The sequence below is a fragment of the Anser brachyrhynchus genome (assembly GCF_964034855.1).
Source record: "Anser brachyrhynchus genome assembly, chromosome: 4".
Lineage (NCBI taxonomy): Eukaryota > Metazoa > Chordata > Aves > Anseriformes > Anatidae > Anser > Anser brachyrhynchus.
Genome location: NC_137698.1, coordinates 1334012 through 1350299, shown reverse-complemented (window position 1 = coordinate 1350299; position 16288 = coordinate 1334012). Strand labels below are relative to the sequence as shown.

Sequence of the window (16288 nt, the reverse complement as noted above, 5' to 3'; positions counted from 1 at the left end):
TGTATTTTTACTCCTAGAACTTGAGAGAGGTAAAATTAAAGGACCTTAAACTACCATGAAAACCCAGCAGCCTCAGAAGCTGTTGAAGCTACTGGCAGCTTTGTGGTAGATATTACTGTAAAATAAAAATTTGAAAATACGAGCATTTGGGGTTCAAGTTTAGATGTTTTGGAGGCTGTATGTTGCAGCATCAAGTATTTGTAGAATATTTCTTATATATGTTTATATAGGCAAATATATATATATGTATATTTATATTTAATGCAAAATTGCTTAAGCATCTGACCAAGATTTCTTAAGGTCCACTTCCCTCCTTGTTATATAGAACATACTGTTTTTTATAGCATGACAATCTACATCAGAGATAAAATGGTCCAAGAGAAACAAAAAACATGCATGTTACAGTGCAGAGATGCAGAACATTATGCGGTCAATTGGGATAGCACCACAGCAAGGTCAAGTGGCTTAGAGCAGACAGCAGAACTGTGAGACCCAACTGGGGCATGTTCTATCAGTGTGATAAAATATACCAATAAGTTCAAGACAAACAGAGCTGGTAGAAGAAAGCTGTTTCTTTTATTTGGTAAATGGGGGTAGGGAACTGGCAAAATAGGTCTAGTTTATCTGAAATGAAGTAGCATGTTTAAGCCTGGAAGATGACCTAGGAAATAGTCACATGCAAGTGAAAAACCTGGAGATAAATGATGAAATACATAAAATAGAAGCTGGAGATAAGTGGCATAAAGGCAAACAGCTCAAACTCAAATGAGATTCAGAATTCTGTGACTACTTAGTAAATTCAGAACTGATTCACAGCCACTTAATGTCATTCTCATCCACCTGCTTGTGAGAATATATGAGGACAAAAATTGTATAACAGATTTGCTTTGCTCAAGTTTTCTCTCCTAACCAAGGTATTTTTAACAGGCAAAAATAACTGCAGGAAACCTAGGATGAAAACAAGTAATTTAAAGGGCCACTCTAAGCAGGTATCTGCAGAGAGGAGAAGAAAAATCTTTCTCAAATAAAAGGTTGGAGGAGCAATAACATTTTGAAATTAAGAATATTGTGTAGAAAGTAGTCATTCCATTTTAAATATTTAAGAAACAAAGAGAGAGAGAAAGGAGACAGTGTCTATACTAAAATCCTTGGAATGTTATAACCCATATTTTTTAAATACTAAATTTTCAATCTTCTTTAGGTAGCATCTGCTTCATTCATACTCAAATTGATAAATTAACAGCAATTAGATAGCATGAACTAGTGAAAATAGGTTGAAGCTTGTGACTGTAAAAGACAAAACTTTTGGTTCAATTTTGGTTTGATTTACAGATTCTGTCCTGGAATACAATGAGAGATTATGCCACTATCAGATATCGTTTTCATGGAAAAAATATGAATAGACTGGCATATATCTGTGTAATGTCTCAGAAAAGGTTTGTTTTTGCTACAGGTTAGAAGATACAGATAAGTACCTCAATAATAAATTTGTAGAATTTAACATCTAGAACAATTTTTTCACATGGAAAATGTTCCTTACACAACTTTCTATTTTGGGTCTGGTACAAAATAATGATGGCAAATGCTTTAGCTCACCCCTGTAGCAGATAACTGTAACATTCATTTCTGACCAACATCAAGAATCTTTAAAGGGACCTCAAGTATTACTTTCTGCCCAAACCTGTTCCATCATTTTGCATGCCAGTTCAATGAGTTAGTGCTACTGGTTGGTAATTAGCTGCAGTCCGCAAATTCTCATGATTTATTATTTTTCATTCTTGGCAAGTCATCCTTTAATACAAAGCTCTAACATGTTAGGCTGATAGAAATGCTGTGTGAAATCAGCTGCTTCTGGGTAGGAGTGTCAAATACTCATACTATTCAACCATGTTTGACATATTTGCGCAACTATCCCTAACAGATAATATGATTTAGTCAAAGATCAGATATTTTTCTACAGATTTTTTAAGTTGTAACAATTATACTTAAAAAAAATCTTCTTAAGAACTTCTTCTAAAAAAATCTTCTTAAGAAAGTATTTTTCATACTTGTCAGTCTTTCATAAAGGAGGCCAAGTGAAGCAGTAGCTGAGTTTTGACATAGCAGACAGAACATGTGAAAGCTAAAGCAGAAAGTCTCTGGCAAAGGGCTTTTTATACCTCAGAATCCAATATGTAGTATAAACTTCATATTGCCTAAGCAACACGTGTTCGTTCATTTTTTCATTTTTATCAATCAATTTTTATCAAGTATCAATTATCAATTTTTATCAAGTATAGATTCCTTATAGATACAATACATTTCCTTGAAATAGACACATGCCACTGATGACAAAGGGGATTTTCATATATGAACATACCAACATTTCTCATTCTTACTTCTTTAGCTCTTTTCTTTCATTACCATTCTATAAAGGAGAAATGTCACCTTCAAAAGATACTACTTCTGACCACAATACTACTATGTATACTACTTATAATTCAAGCTGAATTTAGCTCTCTTAAAGAGGAAGAGAGTGCTCACATGCTGCCATGATAAGCAAGACTTAGGTGTTAAATAATTGTTTGATTACACCATTAAAATAGGGTTGGGGGGGTGGGGGGTGAACACTGACTCTCCTGAAAACCCTCTAACAAGAGACAACATCTCTCTTTAAGTTTCTTAAAACAATTGATATAATAATAAATAATGACATAAAAATGGGAATTAACTCCTAAGAATATAAAAAACAAAACACTTTCATTCATTTTCATTTTTAAAGAAATAGTCAGAGGGTACACGTTACTGAGTTCTAATCTGTAATACAGGAGTAGTTATCATCAAATGTATAAAATCAATTAGAGTGCCTGTGGTAGCACATACTGCTTATCATTTTTCAAAACAAATTCAAGGAATGGCATTGTATGAAGGCAAGATAAAGCTTTAGGTTTTGCGTATATATTTACATATATGATAACATTATTTGCATATATTATATGCTTATATAATAATAGGAATAATAGGAATAGAGAATTCGAGCTAGTGAGCTGTTTATTGTTGTGTGAGAAGGAAATTTATGGAATCAAAGTACAGGTCTTCCAAATCTAACTCATCATATGTTGTAAGCATGCTGCACTTTTAAGAGTTCAGTGCCTGGGAAAGACACGAGGGAGTGAGAATTCATAGCACTGAAAAATAATTATTCTGGAAGAAGATGGATTTATTTGTTAGAGATAAGGCTACATAAGCTTTTGTGGCCTGACAAAGTCCCATAAAGGGCAATGAAACTAAAGGAATGCTTAGGGTATTTCTTAAAAATTACACTTTAAGTCCTAAATGATTTAATGGAAAGTTTTATTCCATAGCTTGTTCTGTATTAAAATTACCATTTCCATTGATTCTTTAGGATAGCTGTAAAGACTTCTAAAAACTTAAGTGTTATCCTGAACTGCAATGGAAAACTTAATTTCTTTTAAAGCCATTAGGAAGTATCTGAATTTAGTTCCAGACACTAACCTGATCTATGATAAGTTTTTATACCAGGTTTTCACACACGACCTCTAAAAATGAAATTGCAAAGAATTTTTACAAACATAAGAGATTTGGGTACACAAAGATGTGGGAAAGTATACATTGGTGGATTGACAGTAAGCCCCTGTGGTGGAAACAAGCAAAGGTTGCTTTGAAATCCAGTATCTGGTCTTCTCCTTATTTTGGCTGCTTTACTTAAAAAATCTAGCAGTGCAAAGAAAAAGCATTGCAATGATCATCTGAATTGTGTGAAAAAGTATCTGTTGTGTAGTATACTATGTCTCCTGATAATTTGTGTTAAGCAATGCATGAAACACATTTTAAAAATTCAGGCGGAGCTTTATACATTGTTTATTAGATTGTAATTAAGAGTAGTAGCAAGCTCAATTTTATAGCAACATGCTCCTTTATGATCATGTCAGCAGCTAAAAGCTTTGTTGCAGGCCATCTGCCACTCAGGCAGGCTATACTACCCTTTAGCCTGTCTGAAAGAGTAAATCTGCTCTTTAAAAAAAGACACCAGAACTCTATTTAAAAACATCAGCTTGAGCTGCTGGAAAAAAAAAATAAATAAATAAGACTTTTCAAAGTCTGCAGCAATAATGACTGCAGTATAACTTAGTTATGACTTAGAATGAATTTAAGAGAAATACATTATATGAGACCAACAAAAATCTCTTAAATTAACTAATAATACAATATTTACAACTCTATTAGCTAATAGCTAAGAATGCTATTTTGCTAACTTATTCCCAAGTGTTGAATATGATCTGTACTCTGAGTACCAACACTTCTTTATTTCCTAACCTGAATTTCTCATTAAATACTATGACACTTTTTGGAACAAAAGCAAATGGAATTTGGGGGAAAAAAAAAAAAAAAAAGACATGCTTTTAGTTTTGTGCATGGATATTGGTATCAGTAACAATACATTGTAGAAGGGTTTCTAGTAAATGTTTCACGCATTGCTGATTTTACTAAGTCTATTAAAAAAAAAAGCATAAATATCTCTGATTATCAAAAATGCAAAAATGTTGTTTTCTCACAGATTTTTGAAGTTATTTCTTTAATATAACACATCAAAGCTATATCAAAGCTATTATACTTCCAGATATAAAATCATTGTCAGGTATAGTGACTTGTATAAATACAGATGCGTGTGCAAAATTCATAAATAGTGAATGAAAGTGGACATTTTTATGTTGCTCAGAAGAGAAAAAATAAATTAAGGATTCAACAGATTTTGGATAAAGATGTCTTGGTAATACACACGTAGGATAGGTTTGCTTCAAGAATGTCAGGAGTTCATATAAAAGCAAGACATGCTGTAGAAAGAAGCTACAGTGAAAACATAAAGAAATGAAATTATTTTAAAATGCATATAAATGGACAGGGAAAGCATTAAAGCAAAAATACACTTATGCTTAAAAAAAAAAAAAAAAAGGGTTTGCTACTGTGAAAATGTTAAGTTATAGGTCATTCTTTAGGTCATTCCAGTACTTCAAGGAGAACAAGTAACTGAATTTGAAGTTGGTTAGTTTAAAGCATTCCATCAAATAAACATTTAAGAGTAATGATAGCCCAAAGCTGTTCTTTTGCCTTACTTATTTTAAAACAGAGGAAGACTATAAAACAAATGAATTGTTATTATTGTTATTGTTATTTGATGCCAAAAATGAGTTATTATTACAGTCCCTAGTACTGCCATCCTAATTAAAATTTGGTGGGGCTGGGGGGTTAATTGTTTCCTTGTTATGGTTCAGAAACTCTAAGATTCTGAATATTTCCCTCAGTAAGTACAGAAGTACTTCAAAATTGCAAGAAACAAAAATCTGCCCCACAGATTTTTCCATAGCAGGTAAAGGAGAAAATAAGCAAATTCTGTTTCTGTATGAATGCAACTTTAAGTGCAAACCATAAACATTATTCTCCCCCAGTTAGCTGAGAAGCATTCCTGCCAAAATCAATAAATAAGTTTCAGTTGTAAGAAATCTGTACAAGCAGAGTCTGAGACTTGTATTTCCAAGTTTATCTGTTAAAAAGAAGTTACAACAAAGAGAAGAGAATCTTGATCTTCAGACACTTCCTGTTATTTATAGATAACTAACAGTTTAAGTACCACTCCACATATTGTTTCTGCTGATCAACTGTATTTTAGCTCAGAAGCACGTGCTGTCATACTGTGAAGTAGGTCTAAACTCGACAATGTCTTAAAATAATGGCTCTATCATGTTTAATTGTTCTGATATTATAGTAATAATACTGATGATTATGAACTCATTTAATATTAATGTGGTTGTCATAAAATGCTTATATAGATGCTCTAAATTAATTCTCTTGACCTTAATTTTGAAGGGTTACTCAGAAGTGCCTAGTACAAAAACTTGACTTAGAGTAGAAGGCAGGCTGGGACCATGATTCCTGAGCATGATGCTTGGTTTTTCAGAATTTCCTTCTCACCCCTTGACAATAACTCTGTTGGATAAATGCAATGTTGACCAGGTGTTGTGATTATATGTGAATAATAGAGGCTGATATGTTTAAAGGAAATGTTTTGTGGATCTTCTTTCTGTAAAACATGCAGAATTTATTCAATGTGAGCACCTTGGTGTCTTCAGCCTTTCATTATATATACAGATTGCGAAGGCAGAGAGGGAGTTAATTTCTGCAATGTTTGATATAGATGAAAGATTTTTACTCTTCTGACGGTAATGGTGCTGGTGCATCAGCACAGAAATGTTTCATTAAGAATCTCCGATACACAAGCATTTCCCTTAACAGCAAGTTTAAATACATATATATTAAAAAAAAAAAAAGCATATTGTTATATGACTCACACCTCTACCCTAGATTTTGATGTCCCTGCAAGCCATACATATAACATTTTATATTTTATAATATTTTTCAAAAATCCAGTTCTCTGCTTGGGAAAATATATATATATATTTGTCAATACACAACAATCAGTTTGTGATAGACCCCTACTTAACTGTCATATCAGTATTTTTCATCTATTCTGTGCCAAAATTCTATGTACCAAACAGATTCACAGGAACACTGGTAGATATTTAAGCTACAGTTTTTCAAGAGGGACCACACTACATCCAGAAGAAAAGAAAGATCATTCTTTGAAAAAAAAAAAAAATAATAATTTTTCATTTGTCCTGCATCCAGGACCTGATGCCTTTAAAAGGTTCTTAAAAATTTCTATGAAAACTCTACAATAGGTAAGAGAAAGAGTACATACCACTTCCTTTGCTGTGTCTTCCTTCTATTATTCTAATATACTTCCACTGACTCACTAGAAGACAGAGTTTAAAAATGTTAGTATTAAACTCTTAAAATTGCCTGCAAGCCACTAATACAAACTAGTGTTGTCATAGGACCCTGTCACGTGGATATGCATAGCTATACTATATATATAAACAACCTTAAAACAGGTATTATTCCCAGGTGCTTCTTGGTGAAATCTTGAACTCCATTGTAGCTGATCTTTTATTAAATGCAGCATAAGAAAGGCAAGTCAGTGGTGTTGCTATATGTTCACGTCTTGAGAACACTAGTTTGAGATGCCATTGTTCTAAAGTCAGCTACAAAGTCTCCTGACATTCTCATTTAAAATAAAAATTTCTGGAAGGACAGCTACATAGTGTTTTTCTCAATTTTTACTCTTAATTCAGTTCCAAAACACTTTGTTTAACCTGCAGATTCTTTTACAATAGGGATACAAAACACTATTTACAGTTTATAATTGCAAGATTAAACAAATAATTTATTTTCTTCATTCCATATGGAAAGTACCTATGCATCAGTTGTATACTACTATAGTGGATCTCATTCTTTTTGTATAACCCATTTTCCAGGACCGTCCTTTGGTACAGAATTGAGCAATACGTATTTACATTCAAACATTCTTTGGATTCCTGAACTACTTTTTAATTTGTCAGACTGTTTTTTCTCTGTTCAGAGCCAACTACATATTGACACCTTTATATTTGAAACAGATTGGAATATGATCAGGTATCTTTCTGCTTTTGATTTAATCTCAGACAGTAGCTTATATTTATGGCCAGAGTTAGTGAGAGAGTAAAAGATCCCATCTCAGCTGTACGCAATCTGACTAGAAGTTTCTCACAACTTGTAATCAGCTCTGTACTCTTAAAAACAGAGATTCAGATCATTTGAGCTCAGCCAGGGAACGGAATACTCTAAGCTATTCCAACTCCATTAACCTTACCATTTCAGATATGGTGTGGAAATACATGATAGATATGGGCTTTAATGGTAAATATTTTGGAGTATTTTTATCCATCTTCTAAATTATACACCAACTAAATAAAATCACTAAATTTTTTTTTTCAGCAATCAATATCCCAGCAGGAGTCAGATTTGTAATTTTTTTTGTTCTGTATTTTCAAAACTGAACTTTTCAAGAAATACTGATGATTTTAGTAAATGAGGCTTTTGGTACAGTGGTAAGTGACAGATACAGGTAGATACTTTAAAAACAATTATTTGATTGCCAGAGTACAATTTAAAAATGGATATTATGTTCAGATGTGTGGTAAATCCAATGACAAAACTAACTTGAGTTGCATTTAGCAAGAGGAAGCAGAGTTATAGCCCAAGTTACGGTCAGTAAACATACTGCTAAAGTGTGAGAACACCGTCAAATAAGAGAGGCATAAATCCTGTATAAGTGATTGAATGCTGTGTGGAAAGTCTGATCATTGTTACTGTTTTGATCCTTTGCTCTTCTGTAGAAACCTGCAGAAACTGGGGCTCTCAGTGACTCAGCTTCTCTCTTTCAGCTATATTTGATTTAATGTCTTATTAATGAATATTCAACAAAATGTTTTACAAAGAAACAGCTTCCCTATGCTTCGGTGATATAATGTAGATAATGTATTTTATCCTTTTAATGCACTAGATTTTATATTCTCCTTACAGGGGAATTTGTGATATATTTTCTGAGAATCAGTTTCTGTCTTACGTAAGTGGTTCTCTGGAGGATTTCAAAACTGCAGCCAGGAGAAAGAAAACTGAAAACCTACCATTAGGACAAAAATAATGTCTATTGTTTGCACATACACAAAAAAAATCAAATTAAGATATAGCCAGGCAAACTAATACTTCAGTCTCTCCAGAACAGAATGTCATGCTGTTTTGCCAAAGACAGGACTTACATTTCATGAAATGAGAAGAGGCAGAGAAGATAAGCAGCTCAGGTTAGATAGGATCAATAAATCACTCAAGTCCTTAACTAATGGAGTCTCAGGCTGAGCTAAATACATTTTAAAATTAAGAAGCAGCAGAAGAGCGGTAAAAAACAACCTTGATAAACAGACTGAATTTGCTATGAAGAACATTTAGAAACAAATACAGATGTATCTCAAAACCATTTAAAATCAAGACACTCAACTTCTGGCAGGAGACAAGAGAATTTTGTGCATAGTTGAAACCAATCAGTTTCACTGAAACCAATGACTGCATGAGATGAACAGAGAGCATTTAGTTGCTTTTGGTCTACAGAAGACAGAACTGGATTCAGTCATTTCTAGCCATTTACCTTATTACGTGTGTGAATCTATTTGTATAAATTCACACCAGAGGTTCATATAGCATATCATTATTTTGCTTACTCAAATTCTACTGATGTAACTAATAAAATTTACTTACCACATTCCAAGATACAGGGATACAAAGATCCACAGTAGAAGGTTTCGTTCTACATAAGGCTTGAAAGAATGCAGTAAAGTAAAAAATAAATGTTTCACATCATATAAGTTTCATTACCTTACAGCTCTCATCATATTTTCTCAAAATCTGACTTATTTCTTGGCATCTCATCAGACTTCTTTATCAGTATAGAAATTCTGCTTCAGTTCTTTTCACCTTCACTGCAATCCAGATTTTTTACCATCACCACATGTGCCATTGTGTTCCTGCTTTAGATCTTCCCTACTGTGTTAACTCTTCTTGTTTCTATTCAGCACTTCAATTCTCTTGCCTTGCTTCAGAAAACCTTCATCTTCCATCTAACTAATGTAATTCTTTCATGTGGCTACTTTCAGGTGATTTTGATCAGGCTGCTAAGTCTGAACCCAACTATAGGCCCAAGCCTGTAGACCCATATGGAACTGAAACCAGCTTCTGTAAGGCTTGGCTTCAGCACTAGCATTATGACTGGTATTATAAAACCGGTGTTGTCAGACTCTGACAACATTTCCTCAGACTTGGGTGTTCTGAATATTTTCCTTTTCAACCAATTTTTTTTCCAAGGCAATGCATTTTCCAAGTTAAAGAGAAGCTGAACTTCTACATATTCTCATTTAGTTTTCTGTTAATTCGTTATTCATGAAATACCACAAAAAGGGAAGGAAAACTATTATGTGCTTCCAAAACACTTTGAATTTATGTGCAAGAAAGACACCAAAAAAAAAAAAGTTTTTTTTTTTTTCTAAGACTCTGGTTTAATAATATTAATGTTTTCTCTATTTCTTCTGCCTTGCTCCCCCACTCATATGCAAACACATATGGAATTTGTGAGTTGCTGCTGTTGTGTAAAGAAGATACAGTAGTAGTTTATCTTATTCTTCTAAATGAAATATTCCAACCAATTTTCCTGGTATTCTTTTCCCCTTTCCTATACCACCTGTTTCCTATTATTGCAGGCAGCATAAGCCTGTAGGAAAAAAAAAAGAAAATCTATATAGAAGCTAGAAGTAAAGAATTAAGTCTGTTAGAATTTCCTGGGAAGAATAAATGCTAGACTGATGTTTTCAAAAGAAAACAGCTGGTTTTAATATTTTGAGGGTGTATAATGTAATGTATTTTAGAGATGAAAATTTCTCACCATTTTTGAAAGTAATTTCCTTGTAAAATATATTAGATTAGGTGAGTATTAGTTGATGGTCCATAAGCCTTTCACACTATGTCTTTAAAAATTTTGGGTGACCAAATAATGCCTTTCAGAGAAATTCACCATCAGCTATAGTTCTCATTAATAAAGCCAATGAAGACTCCTCTTTCAATTACCAGGTGAACTGACATAATCAAGTCATAGATGTTATATCCTCTGCCTTCTTGGCTTCTCAGGGAGAATATTAAAATTTAAATTTTCTTGTAAAAATATTTTGTTTGGCTCAATGCAGCAACATGACTTTGGATTTCCATTATCCTAATATTGGTTTTTGTGCTTCAACTATCTGTTCTTCTGTCATCCACTTTCAGAAGTCTTCTGCATTTCATAAGTCACTCCTTGCATGAATCTCTGTGATGACATCATAATGTTGTCAGAAGATGTTCAAACATAATTATTTCAAATGTTAATGAATATATTCCTAGTAAATGATTTTGTGAACATTTGAGGTACTACAAGTAAATGAGTTGACACTGAAATCAGTAACCTGCATCATAATTTTGATTTTTAGTAAGAAACATTGTAAATTGAAATTAAGATATATCATAATTACTAATGGACTTTCTTTTTCAAAGTGTTGTGGTATTTGGAACAGTTTTGTTTCTTTTTTTTTTTTTTTCTTTTTTTCTTCCATTTTTCCTAATATAAAGACTGGTTTATTAGAACTCTATATTGAATGAAATATTTAATAATTATTTAATCTCAAGATTTGACTGACACAAAATTAAAATGCATTTTGTTCAGTTAAGGTAAAGGATTTCTTGCCGAGGTATTGATATGAAGTTTGTTTTAAAACATGAAAGATCATATTAGACTCCTGAAAAATTGTATTAAAATTTATTGTTAGATATTGATTGTGATTGAAAATCACTTCATTAAATTACAGTACAGAGAGATGAATGACATCTTGAAGAAATTAAAATGGTTGCAAATTTAATTAAAACATTAAATTATTGTTGGAATAAAGGTCATAATCATAAAATGTAATTGAAGGGAGTACATTAGCATGTACCCTAAGGTATCCTTTCTATTTCAAAATATAAATTACATATTTGACATTTAAAGAGGAAATGGGTACCATTTTATCTGGATAGATGAACTACAATGGTAAGAATTGTTATACATAGAACGATCTAAGAACCCAATTTTTCAAAAAATCATTTGCTCCTTGCATAGGTGCAACATACTATTTTTATGTTTCTGACTGAGAAAATTCGCCTTCTTATTTATTGACAATCATGGGCCTGCACAGAGAGTAGGACATTGTATTGTATACTAAGACTTTATCTCTGTGCCAAAAGTATAACTTACACTACTGACTGCAAAGAGTATTCTTGTCAGACTCTGGTTAAATTTATGATGGTGTGTAGCATTTATCACTGCATTTTCTCTGCCTTACAGCAGATTAGGATGGCAAACAGTACATAGCAATAGAAAGTAGAAGTGGCACGTAGAACATATATCCATGAAAATGTTGTTGAAGCATACTGATAATGCTGCTACAGGACCTCTGTCACCTCATGCCCCAAGGATTTCTTTTTCTAAACAGAAAATATTCAAGAATTGAAGCAACATTATTCTTGACTATTTCTCCCAAATGCTCAGCAATATTCAGTGAATTCAATCAATGTCTTTTAAAATGTTCTGTATTTTATTCACTTCCTATATTTACTAAGCTATCTTTTTGGAAAGGGGGAAGGGGTGTTGGCTGAAACGTTTCAGAGGGGAAAATCAGGGTGAGTATAGTTGGAAAATTTGAAGAAAATCAGGATTGCCAAACTGGATTTCAGCAGCAGTTATGCTGATATATGAATGCTGCAGATTTAAATGCTTAATTGTATGGCTACTGAATCAGTTTATTTTTGTAGCTGTTTCTAGATTTTAGAATGAGAATTTTACTCATTGAATAAAATTACTGTACTATAGATACTGTATTGCAAATACATGTGCACATCTGTCAGTCTAATCAGTACATTAAGAGATTTTCTTTCCCTAAAGCAATTATCAATTTTTTCATCAAAACATCTCATGTATGTATCCCATATACTAAAAGGTTCCTACAAGAGTATGATCATATTCATACAGATTTTGAAAATAATACAGATTGCTGACTAAGGGAGGTAACAAGCAGAACAAGAAGGAGGAAGGAGAGAAGCTCTTAACTTTTTCTCTTCTCCAATTACAGTTCTTGTTGATTCTGTTGAGAATTTTTTTCTGAAGGCCTAACATGAAAGTTACACCAGTTTTGAGCTATATGCCATTTAGGAAACACTCATGGGCCATCCCATCTCCAGTCTAAAACAAAGCCAAAGGTGCATGCAGGAATTAGTAAATGTTGAAGAAGTTTCAAAGAAAGAAGCCCTTCGTCACAAAACAATTACATTTCAGTACTTCTACATGTTGGGTCTTCCACTGCCCTTAGTGAGTTCTTACAATATGGGTCAGAAAATGAGTACTTTTAGTGCACTGATACTGTGAGGTCATCCAGTGGGTGCCTGCTTTCCTAATTCAGTACATCTTTTTTTCTTTTCATAGCAAGCGCTTGGTCTGTAAGGATCACTGATGGGCTGGCTGGGTATTCAAGATACATTCTGTAAAATCTCTTTTTCCGTTGAGAAAGGGAATGTCTTCCACTGTTGCACAGCTTTTCCTTGCCAATATAATCTTAAAGCTCAAGTGTTGGCTTTTTCTGGGCTGATGTGAAGAGCAAGTCTGCCTAATTTCAGAAGCTCAGAGCACTCAGCTGTTCAGGTATTTGCATATAGGTTTCTGGGGACATCTCTCATGTGGCATCTGTAGGATTTCTGTAGTATTTTCATTAAAAGTCTTTGGACTTTTATGAGTGATTTTGTATAAATACTCTACTCAGACAAGAACATTTGAGGGGTGATTTAGTTGAGAAGGTATTTTGACCTTTTTCTTGATATGAAAAAATGTATTGAGTTAAATGTTTTCTGTAATTCTACAGAGTGGTTGGCCATGATTTAAAGAGCCGTTACAGAAATATTTGCTGTGTGTAAGGGATATATATTCCACCAGTTCAGAATGTGTCCTTACAGTAGATAGAAATTCTTAAGATAAAAGTTGTGTGGAGTGCAGGAATATCTACCCTTTGGAAACTTTTTGCAACTTTTGAATGAATGGGATGCATTCCAGTCGTGTGTTCATAGGAACTATCTTTGTAACTTGAGGTGAAAACATATTACTACTAATACTCAGATTACAGTTAATTCTGTAATAGGCAGGCTAAGACATTTCTCCCTTTTCATCCTTCCTTTCAGTTTGTTTTTTATCATTTTTAGCAATGCTTGTAGATAGACTGCTTTTTTTTTTGAAGAGCATTGTAGAAATTCTGGTAGTCTTGGAAGGATCTGACAAAGAGGGGTACCTAGTAAGTGTATTTTTATAATCATATAAACTGGATAAGAATGTAATATTTATGAATGCAAATACAAATACTTCAGATTGTGTCTACAGCTGAGTATAAGAAATTGGATTTTCATAAGAGCAATGAGAAGCATATATATATATATTCCACAAAAATTCTTTGGAAATTTTGGCTAGAAATGATTGCTATTATGAATGTAATTAATGCCATGGCACTAATCAAAAGACATGCTATTAGGAAAGCTCAGTGGCATGAGAAATTAGGTAAGGATTGAATTTGATAAACTGTATTTAGATGCATTAGCATGGCCAGTAAGATGGTTATTAAGGATCTCAAACACAGAACTCTGTGTGTTACAGATGTTGCATGACTGGAATAGGGTAACTTTTATTAAATAAAAAAACTGTTGCAGCTTTCCTGTTAATTTAAACAGTACACAGAGTAGTCATATCTACAGTCTGCAGTCATATGGGAAGACATGTAATTAATCTTACCATAACAATATAAAAAATGACTTGTTGTCCTGGTTCCAGTTAGGACAGAGTTAATTTTCCTCCTAGTAGCTGGTAGGGTGCTATGTTTTGGATTAGGATGAGAAGAGCGCTGATAACATGCTGATGTTTTAATTGTTGCAGAGCAGTGCTTACACCAGGCCAAGGACTTTTCAGCTTCTTGCTCTGTCCTGCCAGCGGGCAGGCTGGGGGTGCAGCAGGGGCTGGGAGGGGACAGACCCAGGACAGCTGACCCAAACTGGCCAAAGGGGTATTCCATACCATCTGGCATCATGCTAAACAATATATAGGAGTGGCTGGCCGGGGTGGGGGGGCCGGCTGCTCGGGGACAGGCTGGGCATCAGTCAACGGGTGGTGAGCAATTGCATTGTGCATCACTTGTTTCGTACACATTATTATTATTAATACTATTATCATTATTATTATTATTATTATTGTTATTATTATATTCCTGTCTTAATAAACTGTCTTTATCTCAACTCACAGGCTTCACTTTCCTGTTTCTCTCCCCCATCCCAGAGAGGGAGGGGGGAGGCTGAGCGAATGGCTGTGTGGTGTTTAGCTGTCAGCCGGGTTAAACCACAACACTTGTAAAATGCAACAGGTGTATCTTTGAAAAATACTGCTGTCAAATTTAACAGTGAAACAAATAGATTTTATATGTATTTAAAATAAAGATCCATTTTTTTTTGTTTGTTTGTAGGGCCAATGAATCAATTCAAATGGAAATGAATCTGTATTTTAAAATAAAATATTTGTTATATGAACATTAAAGCAAAATAAATTATTAGATTAGTTAAAAGATTAGTTAATGCTATCTGATAATTTTGAGTGTGATAAGAGAAGCATTTGTATGCAGTTAGGTACATTTTATGGACAAAGATTCCTAAGCTTAAATGTATTTCTTAGAATATAACAGACTCCCCTCCCCCCTCCCCCCCCCCCAAAAAAAAAAAGAATAACAGGAGCAAATTTATGTTTAATTGTGAATATTCCTAGCAGTAGTTCACACCAACTGCACAATAAGAAGACATTAGACTTGGCATACCCAGCAGTTGGGTAGTGAGTATTACTAGCTGATCATTTGAATTTACCAGACATCCGCAATTGCTAGGTAATTCTATACTCAGCCAATTAATTTCTATAAATTTGACACAACATATATTCATTGAACACAGACGTTACCTGAAATGCAGTGTTGATCAGTGCGTGGGTCATAGAGCAGTTTTTAGAAATGCATAATGGTTTTACTCGTGGGTGAGGAATTGAATCTGCAAAGGCAACATCAGCCTTGTTCCTTGCATAAAGATGAACTGTATATGCAAAGAGAAGAAATGTCACAGCTGTTCTTTATGAGAAGCCTGGCATACCTCGGATAAGATGATTTTAATTATCCTAGGACAAAAATCCCTTTCCTTCTTTTTACTTCCTTACATTTGTTTGAGGGCTTTGTAGCAAGTCATTTTACACTGTGGAAACAAACTGAGAACCATGCATACGTTATTAATAACTTATTAATTTCCGAGATTCTTCAATAAATGTAGAAATCTCCTAAACCTTCCTGTACAAACATAAGCTTTCATTGCTGTCTCACCTGGTCTTGACATTATTTTAGTTGCCATCTTCCTCCTCATACTAATCTGTTGCCTCAAAACCATCAGAGGATCAGTAGCAGACTGATCACTCTGCTTATTGTCATCTGTTAGTTTATGTCAACAGTATTTCCAGAAAAGCTGTTGCCAAGAGGATTAATTTGTGAAATACATTCAAAAAAATCTTATTTTTCCCAAAGTTTAAAGCAACTTTTGTTACAGGAGAACTTTCACATTTTCATTTCTTTTTTTTTTTCTTGTTGCAATGATTACCAAGGGCATTTTTGCCCTCTCCTACTCTACCTTTTCCTTTTTTCCACTTGTTTTCTTATTTCAAACATATGTCTTCATTAGCAAAAATCTG

The 16288-nt window shown here is 33.6% G+C and overlaps 1 long non-coding RNA gene across 3 annotated transcripts in view; it reads right to left on the bottom strand.

The window, feature by feature from the left end:
* The window catches only part of LOC308194067, a 29225-nt gene extending 19203 nt beyond the window's left edge, over positions 1-10022 (bottom strand). For all 3 annotated transcript variants that reach the window (XR_013950225.1, XR_013950226.1, XR_013950227.1), the window contains exons 1-2: positions 9307-10022; positions 6758-6811 (exon numbers count right to left, since the gene is read on the bottom strand). This is a non-coding gene — a long non-coding RNA (uncharacterized lncRNA). The remainder of the gene's footprint in view (positions 1-6757; positions 6812-9306) is intronic.
* Positions 10023-16288: the final 6266 nt, after the last annotated feature.